The sequence below is a fragment of the Megascapheus bottae genome, chromosome 9 (genome assembly GCF_031878675.1).
Source record: "Megascapheus bottae isolate mThoBot1 chromosome 9, mThoBot2.hap1, whole genome shotgun sequence".
Lineage (NCBI taxonomy): Eukaryota > Metazoa > Chordata > Mammalia > Rodentia > Geomyidae > Megascapheus > Megascapheus bottae.
In genome coordinates, this window is record NC_143517.1 from 61,039,379 (window position 1) to 61,063,713 (window position 24,335).

Below are 24,335 nucleotides of genomic sequence, written 5' to 3' on the forward strand. Positions count from 1 at the left end.
TATTAGTGGGGTCTAGGACAGGAACTAGCATGTAAGTAGTGGTAAATAATTGTTCTGAATAAATGGAAATTCAGATACACACAACTTAAAAGCATTTTGTTTTAACATCTGAGGTAAAGAGAACAGTGTTGCTACTTTAGAAATCTAACTCGCAAGAGAAAGAAACAACATTTAAGTGGCACAAGAATTCCCATTTGTCTTTATTACCTATCACGTCAATTTTAGTCACCTCTTGGGAATTTCTTATTATTTGACCTTATTTTCCTTTTGGGCCTTACACATCCCTCCATTATCCCAACTATTATGTTGTAGGGATCACTTTTAATGGCAGTCATTTATAGAGCTCCTTCTGTATAGCAGGCCTTACATGAGGATCTCTCACATGTTAACCTATTAGATCCCCTCAATACTCTTAGATATTTTAAACTTATAAATTAGAAAATAGGTTCTGAATGGAAAGAATTATTTATACCATCACATGGCTAGCCAATAACAAGTAGAGCTAGATTTTCAACCCAAACTGTGATTACAAAGGTATCACACCGTAAAGCCAAGAAGTGTCTGAGAATCAAGCATTTAAGAGAGCCATACTTCACAGATGATGAGATGGATTCTATCACCAGCTGTCCTTTTTGCTGGTTAAGATACAGTAGTGCCAATTCTGCTAATTGTATAAATGAAACCATTTGGGAGTTTTGTCTTCATTCTCATCTTCTATTCAAGGTAAACAGTTGTTGCTAGATCAGTCAGTCTAATAAATGCTATAACTACAAGTGTGAAGCTGGAGATATCCAAATATCTTTGAAGAGGTTAATCAGTGGATAGATATAGAATAGAACTACTCTAAAATGTTAAGGTGATTCTGGAATTACTTGATTATCCCCTCTTATCGCTGAGGCTGTCAGTCAACATTCTGGGAAAGTAGACCAAGTATAATGCAGGTATAAGACAAACGGACTCACATTTCTGTGATTCGTTTTTTCATCTCCTATAAAACTAGAATAAGTAATCACCCCCAAAACTACCCAGTTCCCATCAACGAAAGCTCATATTGTCTGCCATCTTCCTGAAAACTGTCATTTATGCCTATTCTTAGTCTCAGAACTACCACATTAGAAAAGCTACCCCAAACTGTTTAATCCATACTGAAGAAATCAGGCAAGCAAAGCAGGTTACTTATTTTCATGTTTATTCCTGTGTCATAAAGCAAGAGCTGTGTTGCCATTTGTTAGTTTACCTGACTCCTAGACTAATACCAAACAAACCTATTTACTTAGGATGTGAACACTGATCACACCACTAACATGAGCTTAGCACTTGCAAAAAGGGAATGGAACTCCAGGAAAGTTGATATCGGAAAGCACAGAATGTATGTAGCACAAGAAAGATAGCCCCACAATCCTTTAAGAATATGGGAGGAGGAGGGCAACCCTTCATGAGGGTCTGGCAGCTAATAGTGGGAAGAGTGCCATGTTTGGAATCTCAGCTTTAGAGTCATGCAAGATGGCAGAAGTACTACAGTTAGTTGAGGCCAGGGTTTGGGAATAATAGCCTGTTACTCATTAGCTGCAGGATATAGGTATAGAAGTCTTGGTGGTGTCCTAGTGGGTCCTGAGTTTACCACTGAGATCTCTCTTGATATTCTAGTCCTTTGTGTAACCCCAAATTGAACCTATCATTTCTACCCCAAGCTTATTGTACTTTCAACTGTAGATATAATTGTGGACCTTCTTCTCCACTTGATTAAGTTTACCCTTTGATCTTGGCTATTAATTGTGATTTGGTCATAATGCGAATGAATGAAATCATTTCTCCTAATGAATCTCTTAATTTAAAAAACAAAAAACAAGGGTGTGTGTGTGTGTGTGTGTGTGTGTGTGTGTGTGTGTAGATGAAGAAAGCAACAGGTAACAACTGGATAAAGCCAAAGAGAAAGCATGAAAAAGATGTATAACATATGTACCTCCTGGTTAATGATTTTGCGTATTTAAATGTTAGACCCTGAAAACAGCCTCTGGGTGCCTTGGGACACATTTTATTCCTATTTCTGGCAGCACATTTGCACATTAGAAAATCACAAATGCAAACTCTGCTATAAAGGGCCGGTACAAGTAAGGTAACAGTTCACAGACATCCATGGCTCCCTTTAGCTTTGTGAAAATATGTTTGCTTGTTTTTCTTTTTTTTCTGTATTGTAAAGGTGATATACAGTGGTGTTTCAGTTACATAAGTAAGGAAATGAATACAATTCTTGTCAAACATTGTTACTGCCTCACATTGTCTCCCATTATCCCCCCTTTCTCCCAGTTGTAAAGTTCACTTCCAACATAGTATTTTCTGAGTTCACGGTTGCATTGGTTCAATTTTGGCTTCTGTTTCACCACTTCTGTAATTTTCCTTCCCATTCAAATCAGATAAACTTATATATAATACAAAGGGTACTGCCTCTATCCATCCCCCCAAAAAAAACAGTGGCAACAAGAGGTAAACCATGGGAAAAAAACAAAAATGAAAGAAAAAAGAAATAACTGCATACAGTACACTATGAAAAAAATCTCTTGTTTCCGTATCTTGGAGTTCATTTCAATTAGCATCATTTCATAAGGTCATATGTACATACCTATTGAGCTATTGTTACCCTCTTCTAGAAACAATCCCAGGCATGTACTAATTATTTCAAATGAGGGAAACCAGGCAGCCTGTTTCTTTGGGTCTGACTTACTTCGCTTAATATGATTTTTTCCAAGCTTCTAACAGGAAGGAACACTACCCAGGGCAAGAAACCGACCTAAAGCCAAGAGAGGTGGGTAGGAAAAAGTAAATGCCTCCTGAGATCAGGAAAGACTATGGATTTCCTGCAAATCAGCAGAGCATGTAAAGAGAATAGAAACTCTCTGAGAGCAGAAGGTTAGAATAGCAATGATTAGCCTGGAAGGAAAAATCAATTATTTTCGGGCTTAGAGGAGTAGATAGTTACTTTAAAAATGCAAAAATCCAAAAGGAAATGTAAGTAAAAATTCTACCATGGTAACTAAATTCGATTTTAAAGAACATAAATAAGATGTGAAATTCTCCCTTACAAACTGCCCTTGCAAACATAGTTCTAAGGCTTGCGATTACACAATAAATATTCTTTAGTGGCCTCCTTTATTTTCCCCTCCTCCAAAACCCTATATAGTGGAACATTTCTCACTGATTAATAGACTTCATATTTTAAAAGTATTAACTTTCGGTCAGGCACTAGGGTCTTAGGTCTGTAATTCTAGCTAGTTGGGAGGTTGAAATTTGAGGACATAGTGTAGGAAGGACAGTTCATGAAACTCTTATCTCCCGTTAACCAAAACAACAACCAGAAGCAGAGCTATGATTCAAGATGTACCCACTAACCTTAAGCAAAAAACGTTCAGAGACAGTACCCGTGTCCTGAGCTCAAGTATCAAAAAAGTGCCAAATTGGAGGAATAGATTCAGCTGTAAGCAAGCAAGTAGAGAGAGCACCAGGCCTGAAGTTCAAGCCTAGGACTAGCTATATATATTTTGTTCCTCCTTTTCTCTCTCTTCCTCTCCCTCTCTCTCTATATATGTATATAAATGTACAAATATATTGTTTTATATATGTACATATATGATATACCTAATATACATAGTATATATTTATATATGATATATCTATATCTCCCTACATAGTTTTATATATTTATATAGATAGATCTACACATACATACACACATATAAAACAATGAGTAGGTTAAGAATGACATCAGGGCAGCATTTATATTCACAGTAGCCTCAAAAAATAAAATCTATATATTGTTTTATATATTTATATAGGTAGATAGATCTACACACACAGAGTAGCCTCAAAAAATAAAATGAGTTATCAATGAGTAAACATTCCCATGGAGATGAATGTGATCTGCAATAAAAATCATAAAACCTTGAAGAAATAAATCAAAGAACACACGAAAAGATACAAAGATTGTTGAAATTGCTGTTGAATCAATCATGTCAATGTGTAATTATATGTCTTTTACTATCCATTGGGTTAACTTGTAGATTTATAGGCACATTCTAATTATTACAAATGAAGGAAACCATGCAGGCTATGTTTCTTTTGGGCTAGATTGCTTAATTAAACAGCAGTCCACCCATTCACTAAGTGAGAACAAAGGATATTCTTCAGACAGGGCTGCAAGGGCTCAACAGCTATGTGCATATGACTATGTAAAATAATACTTATTGAAATGAACTCCAAGAGATGGAAGCAAGAGGGTTTTTTAAAAAACTTTTTACTGTTTCTGATTCTTCCTTTTCCTCTTTCTATTTTTCTTCGGTTTATTTCCTTCTGTTTCTATTTGGACTTCTCTACTCTTTGTCTTATGTATAAGTTTATCTGATTTAGGGAGGGGAAAGGGGAAGCAGAGAAATGATGGGACAAATGGGTGAACTATTTCAGCAGTGAAACCCACTAGAATATGTTGGAAATGAATTATACAATTGAGGTGGGCAGAGCCAGGATGAAAAACAAAACTGGGAGAGAATTAGGAAGGGGGTGATACTGTTCAAAGAGAAATGTACTCTTTGCCTAACTGCAATCCTCTGTACACCACCTTTACAATATTTTTTATCTACAAAAAACAGATTGAAAGATTACCTCTGCTCATAGACAGGTAGAATTATTATTTTTTCTCATGGCTAAATTATGGGAAACATTCTAAAGACCTTTCCCAATTCCTCTGTGTTGGTGTCAGGAAAGTGACTATTTCTCCCATTCAAGTGAGAACCATGTGAGAGCTCTCAAGATCTGTGTTAAACTACGAAGTCAGACTCAAGCCCCTGGCATGATCAGGCCAGGCCCAACACTGTGCGGTATACTATTAGTATACTTGCTTGAGGCTCAAATGAAACTGCTGTAGGGGAGAAATCTGAAATGCTCAGGATGCATTAAAACACCACTGAGGACAGTGCTGGTCTGTTTGAGAGTGTTTTAGTTTTGACTTAGCTACATAATGTGCACATGGAGATGTTTCTTTTTAACCAAGCTTTGTCAAAACTGAATGGAACAAATCTGCAAGACAGTCTTACTGCATGAATTAACCACTATTCTTTCTGTGTGTAGGGACTTCCCGTGCTACTTATTCAGCTGCTGCTAGAGTTACTTACATAATACCCATCACCCTTCACTTTATGGCCATTCTGGATATAGCAGATTGGGTGGTGGTACGAATTTTCTCTTTATGTTTTGAGGGTTTGGTGGTAAAGAGACATCCTCATTAATCACATTTTTAAAGCCATATAAATGCTTTACCTTCTGAATCTTGCAAATAATACAGTTCACATATTTTCTAGCTTTCTTGAACCATTCAAGTAGGAAGGAACTGCTAAAATATGGTACAAAGAAATGGAAAGAATCTTTAAGTGGTCTTGGAATTTATAAAAAATGATGCCAATTTCAAATTATATGGACCAACAAAATAATGACTCCTCTATGCTGGAATGTGAGTGATGACGAGCTATTAATACCTGTTCCTTGAGAGCAAGGAACGGGTCTTGTGTTGCTTGATGATTAGTAGATTCCTAGTAGAAATTGATCTGTTAGCCTTCTCTCTCCAATAAAATGCACTTTTTAAAAGTTCTAATTCCCATAGAAAAATAATGAGTGGATATTATTAGTAGTCAAGTAGGCAAACTTAGGATAACACCTAAAGACAACTTCAGTAGTATACAACATTGTGTGTAAAATTAAACTTCTTATTACCAGGTGATATTATACTTAAGGGTATTCAGAATGCTTTAACCCAACAACAAGATGCTGCACAAATACTTGTTTTAGGGACAGAAGAACAAACAGGGCTGGGAGTTTGGCCTAGAGGTAGAGTGCTTGCCTAGCATGCACGAAGACCCGGATTCGATTCCTCGGTACCACATACATAGAAAAAAGCTGGAAGTGGTGCTGAGGCTCAAGTGGTGGAGCTCTAGCCTTAAGAAAGTCCAAGGACAGTGCTCAAATATTAAGCCCAAGTCTGGGACTAGCAAAAAAACAAAAAAAGAAAAAAAAAACAGTCTTCAAACAATTCATGAAGTCTTAGATTTCAAACATGTATTTCAAAAATTCTCCTATGAAGTAGATATAAAAGTGCTTCCTGGAGCTGGAGCTTTGGCATAGAGAGACTCTTGCAGGACCCCTTGATCAAACTGGGCCTGTAGTCTCAACTCAGAAGGCTGAGATAGGAGTATCATAAGTTAGAGGACAGCCTAGAACATATAATAACTTCAGGAGAGATTGGACTAAGAAAACATATTTTCCACCTCCAAAATCTTTAAAGTGAGACTCACAGTCATCAAAACTGAAATTCGCCTATAATTTGTGTGTGGGGGGAGGGGTTATGGTGTTTGAACTCTAAGGCCTGGGCACTGTACCTGAGCTCTTCAGTTCAAGGCTACCACACTATCCCTGGAACCACAGCCCCCCTTCTCATTTTTTTCTTTTTTTTTGAATTTTATTTTTATTGTCAGGGTAATGTATAGATGGGTTACAGTTACATTCACCAGATAGTAGGTGCATTACTTCTCATACATTGATGCCATTTCTCATGTTTTTGTCCCCATGTCCCTCTCCCTAACCCCTCCCAATAATCTTGTTTTCCCTCTTCCCTTTCCTATTTCAAATAAACGAATAAACGTATATACAATATACCAGGTAACAAAGTCAGATACAGTAACAATATGAGATTAATCAAAGAGAAGAGCCATTTCCTATTTTCTAGTGATTAATTGGAAATAAGAGTCTCACGTTTTTAGTGCCAGGGCTGGCTTTGAACCTTGATCCTCAGATCTCAGGCTCCTGAGTAGCTACGACTAGAGACATGAGCCACTGTGCCTGACTTGTAATGAGTTTTGTATAAATGAATGTTGTGGGGGAAACTATCCAGACCTTTATTGATCAGGTGAATCATGACATCCAAACAACTTCTCCAGTTCCTAAAACTACTTGGAAAGAGGAAAAGGTATGCCTAAGAGATGCCAAAGAGCCATGATTAGGAAGGGAACTTTATCTGAAAACATCAAATCTTGACGGGCTCTCATCAGAAGATAAGAAATATATATCAAGGCCCATAATAATAGCCTCTCCCATGTTCTTCCAGAAGGATCGACAGTTTTCTGTCTTTCTATCTCTATTCTCCATTCAGTGGTCCCAGAAGAAAAGTTGACACTAGAGATTGGTGCATCTTGAAAAACAAAATGTGCCCATTTTAGCCTCCTTGATTAACTGGCTAGAATTTCCCTATTGGTAGTCAGAACCTGTGGGGAAGTAATCACAGGCTTGTCTGTAGACTCAAGAATCATTTAAAGAATATATTACCACAGACTCCATTGTTCATTACATTCATTCAACATGTTCAGCAGCATTAGGGCTCAGAGAACCCAGATGTGGTACTCATTGATGGCCTCTGTGCTGAGGTATCCCAAATAAGTAGTCAATCGAAGGAAACTTATTTATTTGTTTGGTTTATCAAGGATTGTAACTCACACACACCCTCACAAGTTGCATCTTGAGAATGTTTATTTTTAAGGCACCGATACCTGAAGAGGGAAGAAAGGAAAAAATAAAACCTAAAATAGAAGGATGGAACATGATAATATTCAGAAATCTGTGATTGTTGATCTTCAAGATTTAGAAACCCTGTTTCTCTTAGGGTCATGAGGATGGTTACAAGGTTGGAAAGAAAATAGAAAGAAATGGAAAATAGATGAACAAAGTAACCTAGAAAAACTGAAATCCCCAACCATTTATTAGACAAGTAGGATCATGAGTGATTTTTGGCTTTCAACATGACATTCTCACTAAGTGGAACAATAAAGGTTGAAGAAAGCTATTGAACAAGAGTAATAATAAACTAGTGTCACAACCAATTTGAATTCATATATATGAGAGTTCCTGTATCCTTAACCATATTCATATCAGCAAAAAAGAAAGAAGTTTGATGTAGGGAGCAATATAATCAATATACATGACTTTCATTGGAGGAGCCTTGGGGAGGGCACGTGAGAGAATGATCTGCAAGGCTAACATGTAGCATTTAAAAAGACTTGGAAACCAGGCCGTGCTACACATGGATATTCATTTCCAGTAGAGTTAGGAAATTCACAGTTACTATATAAACACAGATCTATGTTATCAGCAAGATCTAATGGGAGAACACAGTCATGTGGAGAATGATTGGATCTAGCTGCTCTGAGATATGAAAGTGGTACAGCAACAAAATCACAGATACTACGTCCAAGAACCTTGCAGGAAACACATTAAGTGAAGTTCACATATATTAGCAGTATGATATGCTGGGAATGCGACAGACTGAGAGGATACATTGGTTTGTAAGCATCTAGCTAACAGCAATTGAATTGTAAATTTCTGTAATTTGACATGAGCTAGAGTTCACTTCAGATGCAGTGGCTATTAGTCACTTTCAGCAATATTACTGGCTCCAGAATTCACCCACTGGTAGATGGGGGTTAATACTATGCTTTTGCCCTGGTGAGACTTCCTGGAAAATGTTGGAACTAGGCATTTGGAAGGAAAATATTACTACCTAGTTGAAAGGGGTGGAGGGTTGGAGATGATAAAGCTGACAGCTGATGCCTGGTTTCCCAACGCCAATTCCAAGTCAAATTTGGCAGATTGGAACCTGTGTGATTCAGCTCAACATTGGAAAGTCAAACAAGAGAGACCAGCTGTGATGTTGCTGGGACATTTCCAGAAAAGCCAGAGCTTTCCCTAATCAAAAAGCAACAACAAGGGGAAGGGAACATAGTAAGATCAGTAAATACAGAATAGCCTTTGCTGTTAGGTCCAAATGAATTTTAAAGCACATACTCCTTAGTACAGGAATAAGTTCAAGGACAGCAAAATGCAAGAAAGAAGACCAAGGTAAGACAACCTAAGGGAACTGAGAGTGAAATCCAAGTTGTTCTATAGTGGAAGAACTTTCTTCACATACTGTCTACATGATGCCAAATTAGTCTTTGACTCCACAAAAAGAATTCCCATGTTCTAGGCACTGAGAGAAGGCTACAACAATGTTCAACGGAAGTGTACTCACTACCTTATGTATAAAACTGTAACCCTTCTGGGTACCACTTTTACAATAAAATTAAACTGAAAAGAATAAATGAGACAACGCTTTTCTTCACACTACTTAAACACTGGAGAAAATATTAAAATCATTAAGCAGCATGATATCAGTTATTGTAAGGAAAATGGATGGTGCTGAGAATGTAGGTACAAGATTTTCTTGGATCATCATCAGGGAAAATTTCTCAGGGGAACCATTGTCTAAGTGGGTGCTAAATGGTAGGTAGGAGTCAGTTTAGTGGAGTAAATTTGAAGCAGTTATTCCAGCAAAGGCTGGCACCTGTACAAAAATCATTTGTAGTGTATTTTATTCTGTGTGTGACTGCATCTCAGTGTATGTGTGTGCATGGTATACATATGCATGTGTATGTGTATGTATGAGTATGTGTATTCATATATGAAATATGTGGTGAGGGTGACAGCGAGAGACAAATGGTACTGTACACAATTTTGTTTATGCCAAGAGCAGTGAAAAAATCTGATTTTACAACATCATTATTTACAGGGTTTTTAATTTTTTTATTTGTACATTACTTACCCAATTTAAAATATCTAGTAGAAACCATTGGTTAACATGATGTAAAGAGAAGATTATTCCAGAGGTCTATCTGGAATCAAACTCACCACATAAAAATAAATTATTATTTGTTTCCTCTCCTCTTTGCAATACGTGCACTATGTGCCTATATAGGCCTAACTGTTTTTTTCCCAGTCCTGGGCCTTGAGCTCAGGGCCTGGGCACTGTCCATGGGCTTTCTCAAGGCTAGAGCTCTACCACCTGAGCCACAGCACCATTTCTGGCTTCTTTCTATGCATGTGGTACCAAGGAATTGAACCTGGGTCTTCGTGCATGCTATGCAAGCACTCTACCACTAGGCTAAACTCCCAGCCCAGGCCTGACTATTTTTTTTTATTTTTATTAGCACATAGTACTAGGATACAGGGGCTCTCTCTACTGTGATGGCTCCATTCATGTGTATGGTGTATCCCAATCAAACCCATCTGCTCTGGTATAATTTGTGCTCCCTCCCTGCCTCCCATCAAGGGAAGAGCTTCAAGACATAACTCCAAGACATAGCTCCACTTAGCTCCGAGATGCTCCATGGTATAGCACCACTCTCACCACTGTAAGTAGTCATGAAAAGAAGAAAAGAAACTTCAAAGTTTTCTGCTAGGTTATGTTTAACAGCAACTTGACCTTAGATTAATTTAGATAGATACAGAACCTAATCTAACTGCATGAGACCTTCGTAAAAAAATTATCACCAGAGTTTGGAAGAAGAATTTGTGAATTTAAATCATGAGGCAGATATGATGTACTCTTTCTAGCTTGATGGTAAAAGGCACATCTTGGGGAAAAATTCAGAAGACGATGACAAAAGACCAGGTTCATAATCAGTAAGAAAAGACCATAGTTCTACAACAGTAAGAAAATGGATCCTGCCAACAAGAACAAACTTGGAAGTAGATTCTTTCCCAGAGCCTGAAGAGAAAATGTAGATAAGCAAATAAAATGATTTGCTATTATTTTTACCTGAGTGTGAGTTAATAACTCTTGTTTTAAACACTGAATTTGTGAGAATATGTTATGCATCAAAAGATGCATGTAAAGTGCTTTTACCCCCCCCCCATCCTTATTAGGCCTTAGCTCCAATAATCTGTCATAACATTTCTCTGATTCAGTATAAGCCTAAATCTGGACCAATCACATCAGCCATAATAAAGGAAGACTCTCTGATTGGTCCAGATAGGTTATAAGCCCACGCCTCTACCAACCAATGGAATCACAGGGACACACACACACACACACACACACACACACACACACACACAGAGTAGAAATGTAAAAAATGTTGATGAGGCAGAGAATATATGGGTATCGATGCTATGTGCAGAAAGTAGAAGGATGGCAGATTACAGCAGGAGTTAGCCACTTTCTGGAGCATAACTGGGAACGATCCTCCTGGTTGAAAAATGAGGAAAAGATTGCATGTGGACACCAGCAGCGACAGGGTCGCCTGTGTGCAGACTTTTATGATCACCTCTTAGGGAAGTGACTATCCATTGAGCAAGAGTAACAACAATGGCAAGCAGCATAGCAGCTACCCTAGAGGCCAGCACAACCCAGGCACTACATAATCTACTGAATAAACACATTCACAATGAGTGAATGAAAAAGTATTGATGGAAATGTGAATGCTTTCTAGAGGCATTTAAGAGATTTACCTGGTTCTGATCCCTTGAAATTTTTTTTTTCAGCTGTGCAAATTGAGCCTCTGGAGTCATACAACCCCAGGCTTCTTCAAGAGAGCAGGCATTTCAGACTGCATGCATTAAAATGTTCAATGCCTTCATGCATCACTGAGGCATGATTACATAACACCCTGGATGCCTTCAATCTGCCTGTGCAGACCTCTTGCTGTTATTTATGAATCATTGCAAGCTGACATAACTTTGCATTTCCTCCTTTGCCATATGTCTCCAGTCCCTTGTCATCATTGTTCTTCACCAAGGAAATACCCCCCTTACTTCCTTTCCATTAATTTGCATGACTAAGGTGCCCTCCCAATCAAACCCAGTCCCTTGTCCTCAGGTGCCTGGTCTGGCTGTCTGTTGAAATCCTTTGCCTGGGCTGTGACCTTGTTTTGCTCTTGTATTTTCTACTTCATTAACTCTGAAAATGTCCTTAGATGGGCAAAGTTATTTCTCCCCATTTATTCTCAGTAACATAACCACATGTTCAGATGTAACTCCTGTTATGCATTCAGAACTGAAGGAACAACAGAGCCAAAACCACTGGACCAGGGCATGTATAAATCGCGATAAATGGTTTGCCTTCAGCTGCTAAAGAAACCATTGTCTGCATGGGGCTGTGTTTTCCTTACCTTTTCTGAGATCGAGTATTTTGTAGTGTCGTTTTTTCTGTGAGACTTGAAGGTAGGAACCATAGTTCATGGCATCAGAGGGCCATCTAGGCACCTGATTTCATAGCTAGGGCCAAGGAGATAAAGAATTTTGACCCAGGCACGGCTCCAGTTCTCTGGAATTTACATTCGAAGGAGGAGATGAGTTTTAGGCAAAAAAAAATCATCATCTGTGGCCACATGCAGAAAACTAAAAGTTGATCCCAGCCTGTTGCCATGCATGAACATTAATTCAAATGGATCAAAGAACTCAGTATCAGACAGGAAACTCTGAAATGGCTACATGACAGAGTCAGAGACACACTGGAACTCATAGGCACAGGCAGGAACTTCCTGAACAGAGTTCCAGGGTCACAACAGATTAGAGTGAGACTCGACAAATGGGACTATCTAAAAATAAAAAGTTACTGCACAGCTAAAGACATAGCTACTAAAATAGAAAGACAGCCAACCAACTGATCTATTTATCAATAATGCATCAAAGGCTTAATATTCAATATCTACAGGAAACTTAAGAAACTAATCCCCCCTAAACTCAACAAACAAATCACTAAATGGGCAAGGGAACTAAAGAGAGTCTTATCAGAGGAAGAGGTAAAAATGGCAAAGAAACATATGAGAAAATTCTCATTATCCATATTCATAAAGGAAATGCAAATAAAAACAACCCAGAGATACCACCTTACCCTAATCAGAGTGGCCAATATTCTGCACTGAGGCAACAACAAATCCTGGCAGAGATGTGGAGAAAGAGGAACCCTATTGCACTGCTGGTGGGAATGTAAACTAGTAGAACCACTCTGGAAAACAGTTTGGAAAAAACTAAATATAGACATAGAGAAAGAGAGTTGATGCTGTTGATGTTGATACTGTTGCTAATTTCTTACCACAGCTAGCTGATAAGCATTATTATAGATAGATATGCATACTAACAAACATTGTATATGATATCTGATACTGTTTGTGATTTGGGCATTAGTGGAGAAGTGGATTAAAATGTATCTGCCATAGATATAAAGAATCACCATTTCTACTACCATAACTCTAAGTTGTTTTGTATAAATATCAATTCTCAGAGACTCTTTGAAGCATCCAACATGCCACTAATAAACACATGTACACTGACACACACACACATGTGCATGCATGTGCACACACACACATGCAAATCAATAAAAGAAGAGAGAAAAATGGCATGAGTCAAAACACAGTCAATGGAATGAAAATGTGAGTATGGCTTTATCTCCAAATAATCTCTTTAAATAAAAATGAAGTAGATTTCTCTTAACCAAAAGATATGAAGACTCACATTTCAGAAACATCCAACAATACTTCACACTGCTTTCAGCAGTCTCATTTTACAAGCTCTAAGGGCACAGATACACTAAAAGTGATGAGATACAATACAGACAAGCAATTGATGAGAATGAGAGCCAAATTACAGTATGTATGGTCACTCAGAAAAAAAAAATGTCAGTGAAAAATCTGTCACACACACCAAGAAGGATACTGCATGAATACAAAAGAGACAATTACCAAAAGGATATAGCAAGTGTAATCAAATATGCCTGCAGCATGGAAACCCCTGAAAATATGGAGACATTTACATAACACAGGGGAGAATGAATGATACTAACAATATGGGTCTTTGATATCTCCTTTCAGCAACAAAAGATTGTCTAGGAGAAAAAGAGGGAAAACAGAACTTGAACAACAATAAAGACTAATTTAACCTAACAAGTATTACAGAGAATATTCTTTTTATTTTGTGGATCATGGGGCGTGAACTTGGCCCGGGCACTTTCCCTGGGTTCTTCAGCTCAAGGCTACCACCCTACCCTTGAGCCAAGTCCCACTTCCCATTTTCTATGAATGAAAACAAAGAGAACAGAAATTATGAATCTTATTGAAGTAGTGGTGAACCCTTGTAATGTCAATAACTTTGAACCTGACACAAGAGGATTATGAACAAAAGCTAATTTGAGCTACATAGTTAATTTCAAATATATATTTTTATACCTTAAAATAATGTGGTGAATAATTTCTAAATCTAATAGTTACCATATACAAGGTCAGATTTGAAATCAGCTAAACCAACCTGAGAACCAAAAGTAAACCTAAATCTTTTCTTTATTCAATCTTTTCTCTATTACAGTTTAGTATTATTTTGCTCATTTTAGAAATAAAAGTCAATCAATCTCATTTTATTATATCTTATAAAATGCTTAATTTAATCTATTTTCTAAACTAAAAATGATAGTGCTGCTAAACAAATTACATTTTGACAACATAGAGTCCAATGAATTTAGTGGATGCATTTTTTTCATGTTATAATACATTTTATTCAAAGATTTTTTCATATATTTTTATTGTAATTAATGGAAGGTTACATTATATTCACCAGGTAGAAGGTGCATTACTTGGCATACATTGATACACTTTATCATGTCTTGGTTCCCATTTCAGTCCCCCGCCACCCCTCATCTTGTTTTCCCCCCTTCCCTATCCTATTCCAAATAACCAAATACCCATATATACGATATATGAGATAACAAGGTGAAATACTGTAACAATATGAGATAACCAAGGGACAGCAAAAGAGCTGAGAGATATCATAGCACATTAAGGGCAACAATCATTGTATGGCTTTTGTTTCCTTTTCTTAAAGGTCCTTTCATTTAACGTGATTCTATATGGCATTATGAATCTACGTTTTGATCTATTGTAAATCTCTGCTAGTAGAGCCCAAGGTTTCTCCTGATTATGACAAATGAGAGAAACCATTGAGCCTATCTTCCTTTGAGTCTGGCTTACTTCACTTCATATGATCTTTTCTAAGTCTTTCCATTTCCTTCCAAATGTGGCGATGTCATTCTTTCTGACAGCAGCATGGAATTCTATTGTGTATAAATACTACATGTTGTTGATCCACTCATCAACTGAGGGACATCTAGGTTGGTTCCATATCTTTGCTATGGTGAATAGTGCTGCAATGAACATCGTTGTGGTAGTGGATTTAGTATGCCCTTGTTTCTGGATGATTGGGTAAATGCCAAGTAGTGGAATTGCTGGGTCATAGGGGAGCTCTATGTTTAGTCTTTTGAGGAACTGCCATACTGCTTTCCATAGTGGTTGAATGAGTTTGCACTCCCACCAACAGTGTAGTAGTGATCCCTCCTGGCCACATCCCCTCCAGCATTTGTTGTTATTAGTTTTCCTGATCCTGGCCATTCTAACTGGAGTGAGGTGGAATCTTAGAGATGTTTTGATTTGCATTTCTTATATGGCCAGAGATGTTGAGCATTTCTTAATGTGTTCATAGGCCATTCTTATTTCTTCTTCAGAGAAGACTCTCTTTAAGTCTTTGGCCCATCTTTCAATGGGATGGTTGTTACTTTGGAGATTAGTTTGGGAGTGATTCAATTTTTTGAGCTGTTGATGTATTTTAGACATGAGGCTTTTGTCCGTTGTATGGTTAGTGAAGATCTTCTCCCACTCTGTAGGCTTCCTAATTAATTTACTAGCTATGTCCTTTGCCATACAAAATCTCTGTAGTTTAATGCAGTCCCACTTATCCAGACTTTCTCTGATTTGTTCTGTTTCTGGGTCTTTATTAAGAAAGTTTCTCCCTGTGCCAAGGAGACGTAGTGTATTTCCTATTCTTTCTTGTAAAGTTTTCAGTGTATCTGCTTTTACCTTGAAGTCTTTGATCCATTTGGAGTTATTCCTGGTGCAGGGTGACAAAGAAGAATCCAACTTTAGTTTTCTGCAGGTGCTTAACCAGTTCTGCCAGCACCCCTTGTTGAAGAGGCTGTCTTTCTTACATTCTATTTTTTTTGGCTCCCTTATGAAAGATTAGGTGGCCATAGGTCTGTGGGTTAATGTCTGGGTCCTCAATTCTATTCCATTGATCTTCATGCCTGTTCTTGTGCCAGTGCTAAACTGTTTTGGTCACTATAGCTCTGTAATAGAGTCTGAAGTTTGGGATGGAAATTCCTCCTGTACTGTTCTTTTTGTTAAAATATTTTTATTGTAATTAATAAAAGGGTTACATGATATTTGCCAGATAGAAGGTGCATTAATTCACATACATTGATACCCTTTCACATGTCTTGGTCCCCATTACCCTCCCCCCAACCCCCCATCTTGGTTTTCCCCCCTTTCCTAGCCAATTTTAAATAACCAAATACAAATATATCCAATATATCAGATAACAAAATGAGATACTGTAACAATATGAGATAACCAAGGGACAGCAAAAGAGATGAGAGATAACATAGTACATTAAGGACAACACTTTCTGCTAAGAATTGTTTTTGTTATACAGGGTCTTTTATTATTCTATATGAAATTTTGGATTTCCTCTTTTATTTCTTTAAAGAATGACATTGGGATATTGATGGGTATTAAGTTGAATTTGTAGATAGCTCTTGGCAAGATTGCCATTCTCATGTTAATTTTTCCAATCCAGGAGCATGAGAGGTTTTTCCATTTCCTCAGTTCTGCTTTAATTTCCTTTTTCAGAGTTTTAAAGTTTTCATCAAAAGGGTCCTTTACATTCTTAGTTAATTCCTAGGTACTTTATTTTCTTTGAGGCTATTTCCTGATTGTTGCCTCGTTCATCTTGTTGTTGGTATATAGGAAGGCAGTCGATTTGGGGGGTTAATTTTATACCCTGCTACCATGCCAAAGTTTTGAATCATCTCAAGCAGCTTGGGAGTGGAGTCTATAGGATTCTTTAAATTCAGAATCATGTCATCTGCAAAGAGTGAAAGTTTTAATTCTTCTTTCCCTATTTGGATCCCCTTTATGCTTGCTTCTTGCCTTATTGCTCTGGCTAGGAATTCTAATACTATGTTAAAGTGGAGTGGAGGAATACTCACAATTTCTACTAGCTTATATTTCACTATTACAAATTAATTGTGAGCTCCCTATACATAACTCTTCTTTTTATTGCTTAGCCAATCCAATTGCATGTCCTGTCTTTCATTTTAAAACTGGTTCACAATGATATATAGTAAAATGTTATAAATTTTATTTTTTAATATATTGATGAAACTATTTCAAATATTTACCAGAAACTGAGAAAGAGAAGATTGCTAATATCTTTAGAGTAAACTTTTTTCATATATTTTTATTGTAATTAATAGAAGGGTTACATGATATTTGCCAGGTAGAAGGTACATACGTTGATACCCTTTCTCATGTCTTGGTCCCCATTTCCATCCCCCTACCTCCACCCCTCAGCTTGTTTTCCCCCCTTCCCTATCCATTTTCAAATAACCAAATACAAATTTGTGTCATGGGGCCTGAACCAGATCTGGGCCTGGCCATCGTCCCTGAGCTCTTCAGCTCAATGCTACCATCCTATCCCTTGAGCCTCATCCCATCCCTTGAGCCTCATCCCCACTTCCTGGTTTTCTAGTGGCTCTCTGGAGATAAGTGTCTCATGGTCTTGAGTGCCCAGGCTGGCTTTGAATTGAGATCCTCAGATTTCAGCCTCCTAAGTAGCTAGGATTGCAGGCATGTGCTACCACACCCAGCTAGTAAATCATTTTTGTAAATCTAATATTTTCTCATTCTGCCCTGACAACAAAATTGTGGGAATATTAAGTGAATTGCCTGTTGATATCATGATGATGGTTTGCCATAGAATTTAGTAGCATGTAACTCAAAGTTAGTTCAAAGAATTACATTAAATTTCCAAGACAAAACTTTTTTCATTCTATTTTAAAAATTCAATGGGATGTCTTGGAACTATAAGCAGTGAAACACTGAAAACAAATGACACAAAACAAGGTTTAACCTGCTTCATACTGACAGCAAATAATATTCATACATGTATACATAGGTCCTGGCCCTTTTCTTTCATAATATATTTACCTATTTTTCAGATTGTGATGGCTAATAGCACAAGTCCTGCCTCCTTTCTAATACACAGCAATAACCTTAACCATACTCTTCTCCTGCCATGAGTTTACTGCCCACTGTTTTCATAAAGGTAAGTGTTCAATCTTTGAAATGTTCAATATGCACCACCACTTGGTCTGTATCTAGTTCTGTCACCCAGAAAACTTATATAGTTCCCGCCAACTATCAAAAGAATCCCAGTTTATGATAAATAGAAAGCCCACAGATTTGGAGAAGATCTTCACTAGCTATGCAATGGACAAGGGCCTCATATCTAAAATATACTTACAGCTCAAAAAATTAAGTCCCCCAAAACAAATCCTCAAAGAAATAGCTACCTCATTATAAAGTGGGCTAAAGTCTTAAAGATAAACTTCTCTAGAAAGGAAATAAGAACCACCAATACGCACAAGAAGAAATGCTCAGTAACTGGCCTTAAAAGAAATGAAAATCATGCAATTATCAGTCAGAACTGGCACAACTGAGTAGTTTTTCTCTCTCTGACTCTGACACTATAGCTTTTTCCTCACAGACTTCTCCCTACGGAAGCTTCAAAGTACCCTGTGACCCATTGGCTAGGGAATTCCAAAATTGGGGTAAAGGTGAGGGAATAGTGCAGAGAGAGAGAAACAGGGAGACAGAAACTCAAGTCAGTAGTTGTATTGTCTTCCCCAGTCTTTACTTATGGAGCCTCCAAAATTATATAACTCCACTTCTTATCGTTTTCTGTTTATTACAACCAAAATTAGTAAAGGTAGTCAATAATGTTAGTTGTATTTTTGTGACCTATATAGACCCACTTTCAAAACATCAAAACAACATTGAGATTCCACCTCACTCCAGTTAGAATGGCCATTATCAAGAAATCTAATAACAACAGATGCTGGTGGTGATGTGGCCAGGAGGGATCACTACTACACTGTTGGTGAGAACGTAAACTCATACTATAACCACTATGGAAAGCAGTACGCCAATTCCTCAAAAGACTAACAATAGAGTTCCCTGTGACCCAGGAATTCCACTCCTGAGCATTTACCCAAATATCCAGAAACAAGGACATATACTAAAGGTTCTAGCACAACACTGTTCATTACAGCATTATTTACCATAACAAAGATATGGAATCAACCCAGATGCCCATCAGTAGATGAATGGATCAAGAAGATGTAGTACTTATACACAGTGGAATTCTATGCTGCCATCAGAAAGAATGACATCATCCCATTTGCAAGAAAATGGGAAGACTTGGAAAAAAAATCATATTAAGTGAAGTAATCCAAACCCAAAGAAACATAAGCTCTATGATTTCCCTCATTTGCAATAATTAGTGCACATCTAGAACTCTCCTAGCAAAGGATCACAATAGCTCAAAAACTATGTACATATGGTCATATGGAATGAGACTAAATGATATGCACTCTAGGATAAGAAAACGAAATGTTTATCTTTTTGATAATTGTTCTTAATGTACTGTGTGAAGTTATTTCTTTTCTCTTTTATTCCCCTTATATTTAATTTCATATGGTTGTTATATCTGACTTTGTTACTTGATATAGTGTATATACATTTATTTGTTTATTTGAAATAGGGAACGGAAGGGGGAAAGCAAGATGATTGGGAGGGACTGGGGGACATAGAAAGAGGTATCAACTTTCAAGAAGTAATGTATCTACTACCTGAAGAATGTAACTGTAACCCCTCTATACATTATCCTGACAATAAAATACAATATGAGATAACAATATGAGATAACAATATGAGATAACCAAGGGACAGCAAAAGAGATGAGAGATAACATAGTACATTAAGGACAAAAATCACTCATTATATGGCTTTTGTTTTTATATCCTAGAGGTCCTTTCATTTAGTTTCACACTGTATGGCCTTATGTGTCTAGGTTTTGCTCTATTGTAAATCTCTGCTAGGAGAGCCCAAGGTTTCTACTGATTATGACAAATGAGGAAAACCATTGAGCCTATGTCCCTTTGGGTCGTGCACTTGTTATCTTCTGCGTGTAACTGCAACCCCTCTGTACATTACCTTGACAATATAAGTTTAACAAAAAAGAACAGGAAGAACGAATAGAGGAGGGGAATAAGAGGAGGAGAAAAAGGAGAGGGAGAAGGGCAAAGAAGAATGTGATCACTCCCAAACTTGAGTATATATCATGGTATTCTAAGTAAACCTAAGTATTCTATCATATACCAGAAAGACTATCTGATCAAGATCATTCATGCATACTGGAAGAAATGACTCATAGGTACTGCCAACACGAGAGAGTCCATATCAGCTTGAAGATCTTTCTCAATGAAATCCGTGGGAATATTCACAAAATAAATTGCAAAAGACTCCTCCCTGATAAAGCACCCAGGTTCGTTAAATAAATGAAATGGCCTCTATGGTCATAGGAAGGGACCTAGATCCCAGATCTCCTAAATAGAAATGCTGGCTGTGTTGGGTAAATTCCCATCAATGGCATGACTCAAGGCCATGACTCTTACCGTCTGAAGACCAGGACGTTTTCTCTGTCTCTTTCACTTCAGGTATATAAACACTTACCATGTTCAAGGTGCTCTGTCCTGCTCTAATGAAAAAGATGTTGTTTGCAAAGATCGTCAAGTCAGAAAGTATCTTCTAAGCCTTTCTCAGTGCTCCCTCCTTCCTTTCTACCCTACAAGCTTTGTCCATGCATTAACCACACACTATACAAAAATCCCTTGCTGCTGTTTCAGTTTCCTCACTTCCAGCTACTCCCACAGTCCTCACTCTACTCTCCCAGCTGTGTGGTCTTATTCTTGGCTCCTAGATTTACTAGCAGAAAGCTTCAATTAACTGAAGCTGTTTCTGGAAATTTGGCTAAATGCCAAGGAGTGGAATTGCTGGGTCACAGGGGAGCTCTATGTTTAGTCTTTTGAGGAACTGCCATACTGCTTTCCATAGTGGCTGAACGAGTTTACACTCCCACTAACAGGGTAGTAGTGATTAAAAACATTTTTTATGTTTATAGACAAGGCTTATGTATTCGAGGGGCTCAGCAGTAAACAGATGATGGCACATGCGAACACGGTAATATAACACAACCTAAGAGGAATGCAGATTTGAAGTGCTAGGCCTCCTGGATTTCCACCTGCCAAAGGGATTCACAAAGACCAACCAACAAACAGAAAATCAGTGAATTCACTTAGACTCTCCATGGTGCTGGTCCAGAGCTTCATATCATCTGGCTTGGGTTTCAGGAGCTGTGTCTGACAGGTTCTTTGTGATTCAGATGAATTGAGTGCAGCGATTGTTTATTGGGAAAGAACTTTGGAAGGATGGAGAGAGAAATGGATAGGGCGATGGAAACTCTACACACCAGGCTGATATCTGACACTTGAGAAAGGAAAGAAGGAAGGAAGAAGGATTGAGTAGAATATACCTCTAATCACAATGGAAATAGGCATTTTTATTCCCAGCACAGAATGTAAGTTTCCTGAGACCCAGCCAGCTTCTCATCAGGTCCACAGTCCCATTCAACTGCTTGACCAGGAAGAGGGGCAGGGATAAAGCTGCCGAGGTCACTCTGATGAAGGTTAAAGTCGAATTTTAAAATAGCAATATTAACTTATTAATTTCATTAATACTTTGTGGGTGTTAAGTGTTTGGGTGTGTATACATTTAGATATATTCTCTCTTGCATTCTCTAAACAACCCTACAAAATATTTTTATTACCATCTCAGTTGAGGATAACAAGATTAGGGATGATAAGTTTCCCTGTTGTACACACCCTGTGAAAGGAAGAGGAGTAATTGAACTCATCCATCTTCAATCCAGAGTGCACACACTCTTATCTCCTAGAATTATTGGGCAGATTAAGTGGGGCACTGCAAATGAAGTTCATTATCAGAATAAATGGTTAGTAAATTTTGTTTTTATTGGATGCATAGACCTAAAATAACACCAAGCACACAATATTCAAATTTCTTATTTAACTGTTTCATTTACTAGACTATGGATTCATTTACAAATCTGAATCAATGGAAACACGGTGGATGCTCCATCTACAGAAGTTTTTTTACTCACCTACCTGACTTCAGATCTCCTAACACAACACAGGAAGAGAACATGTGTATGCAGAGAGAAGTGAAGAACATGTGAAGACATACTTTCATCTAGGTTTCTGGTAGGAAATTGGGACAGACCTTGTCTAAATTTTTTAAGCCTTTGAAAAAATTAGAGTTGAATGCAAAAATATATTAACAAGATAGTAACAGTGAAACTGACAGAACCTCTGAAAATTCTCTCACTGGTAAAAAGGGATGAGAACCCTAGGAAAAGAAGTCGTAAAAGGAGGAAGAAGAGAAAAAAAGGAAGTGGGGGAGAAACAGGAGGAGGAGGAGAAAGAGGAGGAGGAAAAGAAGGAGAAGGAGAAGCAACAGTGGCAACACCTGAAGTCTACATACACACTGTAGTATTGTTCTCCTATTAAAAAAGAACAAAACCATGTTGAGGGAAAATGGACAGAACTGGAAATCATGTTAAGAAAATTTAGCTAGAAATAGACCCAGAAAGACAGGTAGCACACATTTTCTTTTCTTTTTTTTAAAAAAAAAACTAGACATCCTTTTTATTGTTAAGTCATAAAGAGGTATCAAAATTAAAAGCAAAAATTACAGGGCAAGACTTAACAAAACTATCAGGAGCATCAAAGGAAGCAAAAATGGAAGTAGGCGGAGGGCAGTATGAATTAATGAACACGGGAAGGACAAGGATAGGGAGAACACTGAGCATGTGCTGAAGAGACTAGGGGAGAGGAGCTGGTGAAATTTTGATCTTAAGACATGCGCCTAGGTAAAGAAATAATGGGAAAAGACCCCTAAGCCCCACTATGTGCTTAAGAGTCATCCTCGCCATTGGCTCTGTCTCTGTCATCCTCTCCTTCCTCAGCCTCTTTTTCATCATCCTTGATCAGCTCCAGCTGGTCTTCCCCCATCTTCATTATCATCATCATCTAGTAGGTCCCCCTCCTCTGCAGAGTCATCTACACCCCCCTCAGACTCCATCCTGACATCAGTTTCATCTTTCTTCAGGGAGCTGCTGCTCTGTTCCTCTTCTGACTTATCATTCTTCACCTCTACAGTCGATGATAAGGGCAGTTCTGCTTGTTTGCTCTGTTCCTTTTCGATTTTTTTCCAGGCTGTCCAGTAAAGAATCCACTTTTTGTTTAATCTGGGTCAGCTCCTTCTTAATGGCTTGAAGGTCATCTCCTTTCAACTTTCCAGACGTGGAAGAAGATCCTCTCTGACCAGTCTTAGAATGAAGCCACTTTTGCCCCTGCTGTGAGGTGTCTCCTGACACACGCTGACGTTTAGAGGGCACTATAGCCCTAGCAGTAGGAGGTGGCGGTGGCACACGTGCTGGGTAACTGTACATCCTGTCATAATAATCTCGTTGAAAGTCATAGTCCAAATCAAATGAGGAGCTGAGTAGAGGGGACGGAGAAGGGTGTTCTGGTACTGACCCGCACATCTCCTCTGCAGATGCCTTCACACCTGCTTTTCCTCCATTCACTTTTGGCTTTGCAGCCAGATTAGTAACTAAAACCTGGCCAGCAATCATCCTGCCATCTTCTTCTGCCACAGCAGCGGAGCAATTCGCTCATTAACATACTGCACAAAAGCAAAGCCTTTATGAACAGAGCCGCCTACAATTTTCCCATACTTGGAGGAGATTGCTTCCACATCAGACTTCTTGACCACAAGTGTATTGAGATTCCCAATGAACACACGGGAGTTCATGGAACGAGGATCTGTCTTGTTGGTAACGTTGCTAGCCATTGTGTGTGATAATTTGGCTCCTCACAAAGTGTAGCTGAAGATCAAAAAAATCTCACTGAAGGGGGGAGGGACACACACATTTTCTTTTACATTGGGAATCTAGAGTTTTCTAAAGACATAACAGTAGAGGGGGATTACTTAGAAAAGGGACCTGGTAGAGGAGAGAAGAAACAAGAGAGGGCTCAAAGGGTATGGGTGTGATCAATGTATACTATTGATAAATGTACTAAATTGTTATAATGGAATCAATTGCTTCATATAACTTAATCAAATACTGTTTAAAGTTGCTAAGGTAAAGATTTTCTATATCCTGGAATGTTAGCAAAAGGCTTGTAGCAATTAGGAGAAAATTTTTTCATTAAAATATGTTGTCTCTTAGCAAGTTCAGGGAATTTTGTGATTTTTAAATTTGCTTCATTTTCATCCCTCTCATCAAATACTCATGAGTAAAACCAGCAGCAGTTAGAGAAGACCTCCTAGAATTAGCATTCCTGCAGAACCCTGTCCTCAGAACCAACAGTAAGTAGCCTGTCTGATAAGTCCTTGGAAAGT

At 38.0% G+C, this 24,335-nt stretch overlaps 1 pseudogene; it reads right to left on the reverse strand.

Moving 5' to 3' along the window:
* Positions 1 to 22,571: 22,571 nt before the first annotated feature.
* LOC150059255 (heterogeneous nuclear ribonucleoprotein C pseudogene) lies at positions 22,572 to 23,838 on the reverse strand (annotated as a pseudogene).
* Positions 23,839 to 24,335: the final 497 nt, after the last annotated feature.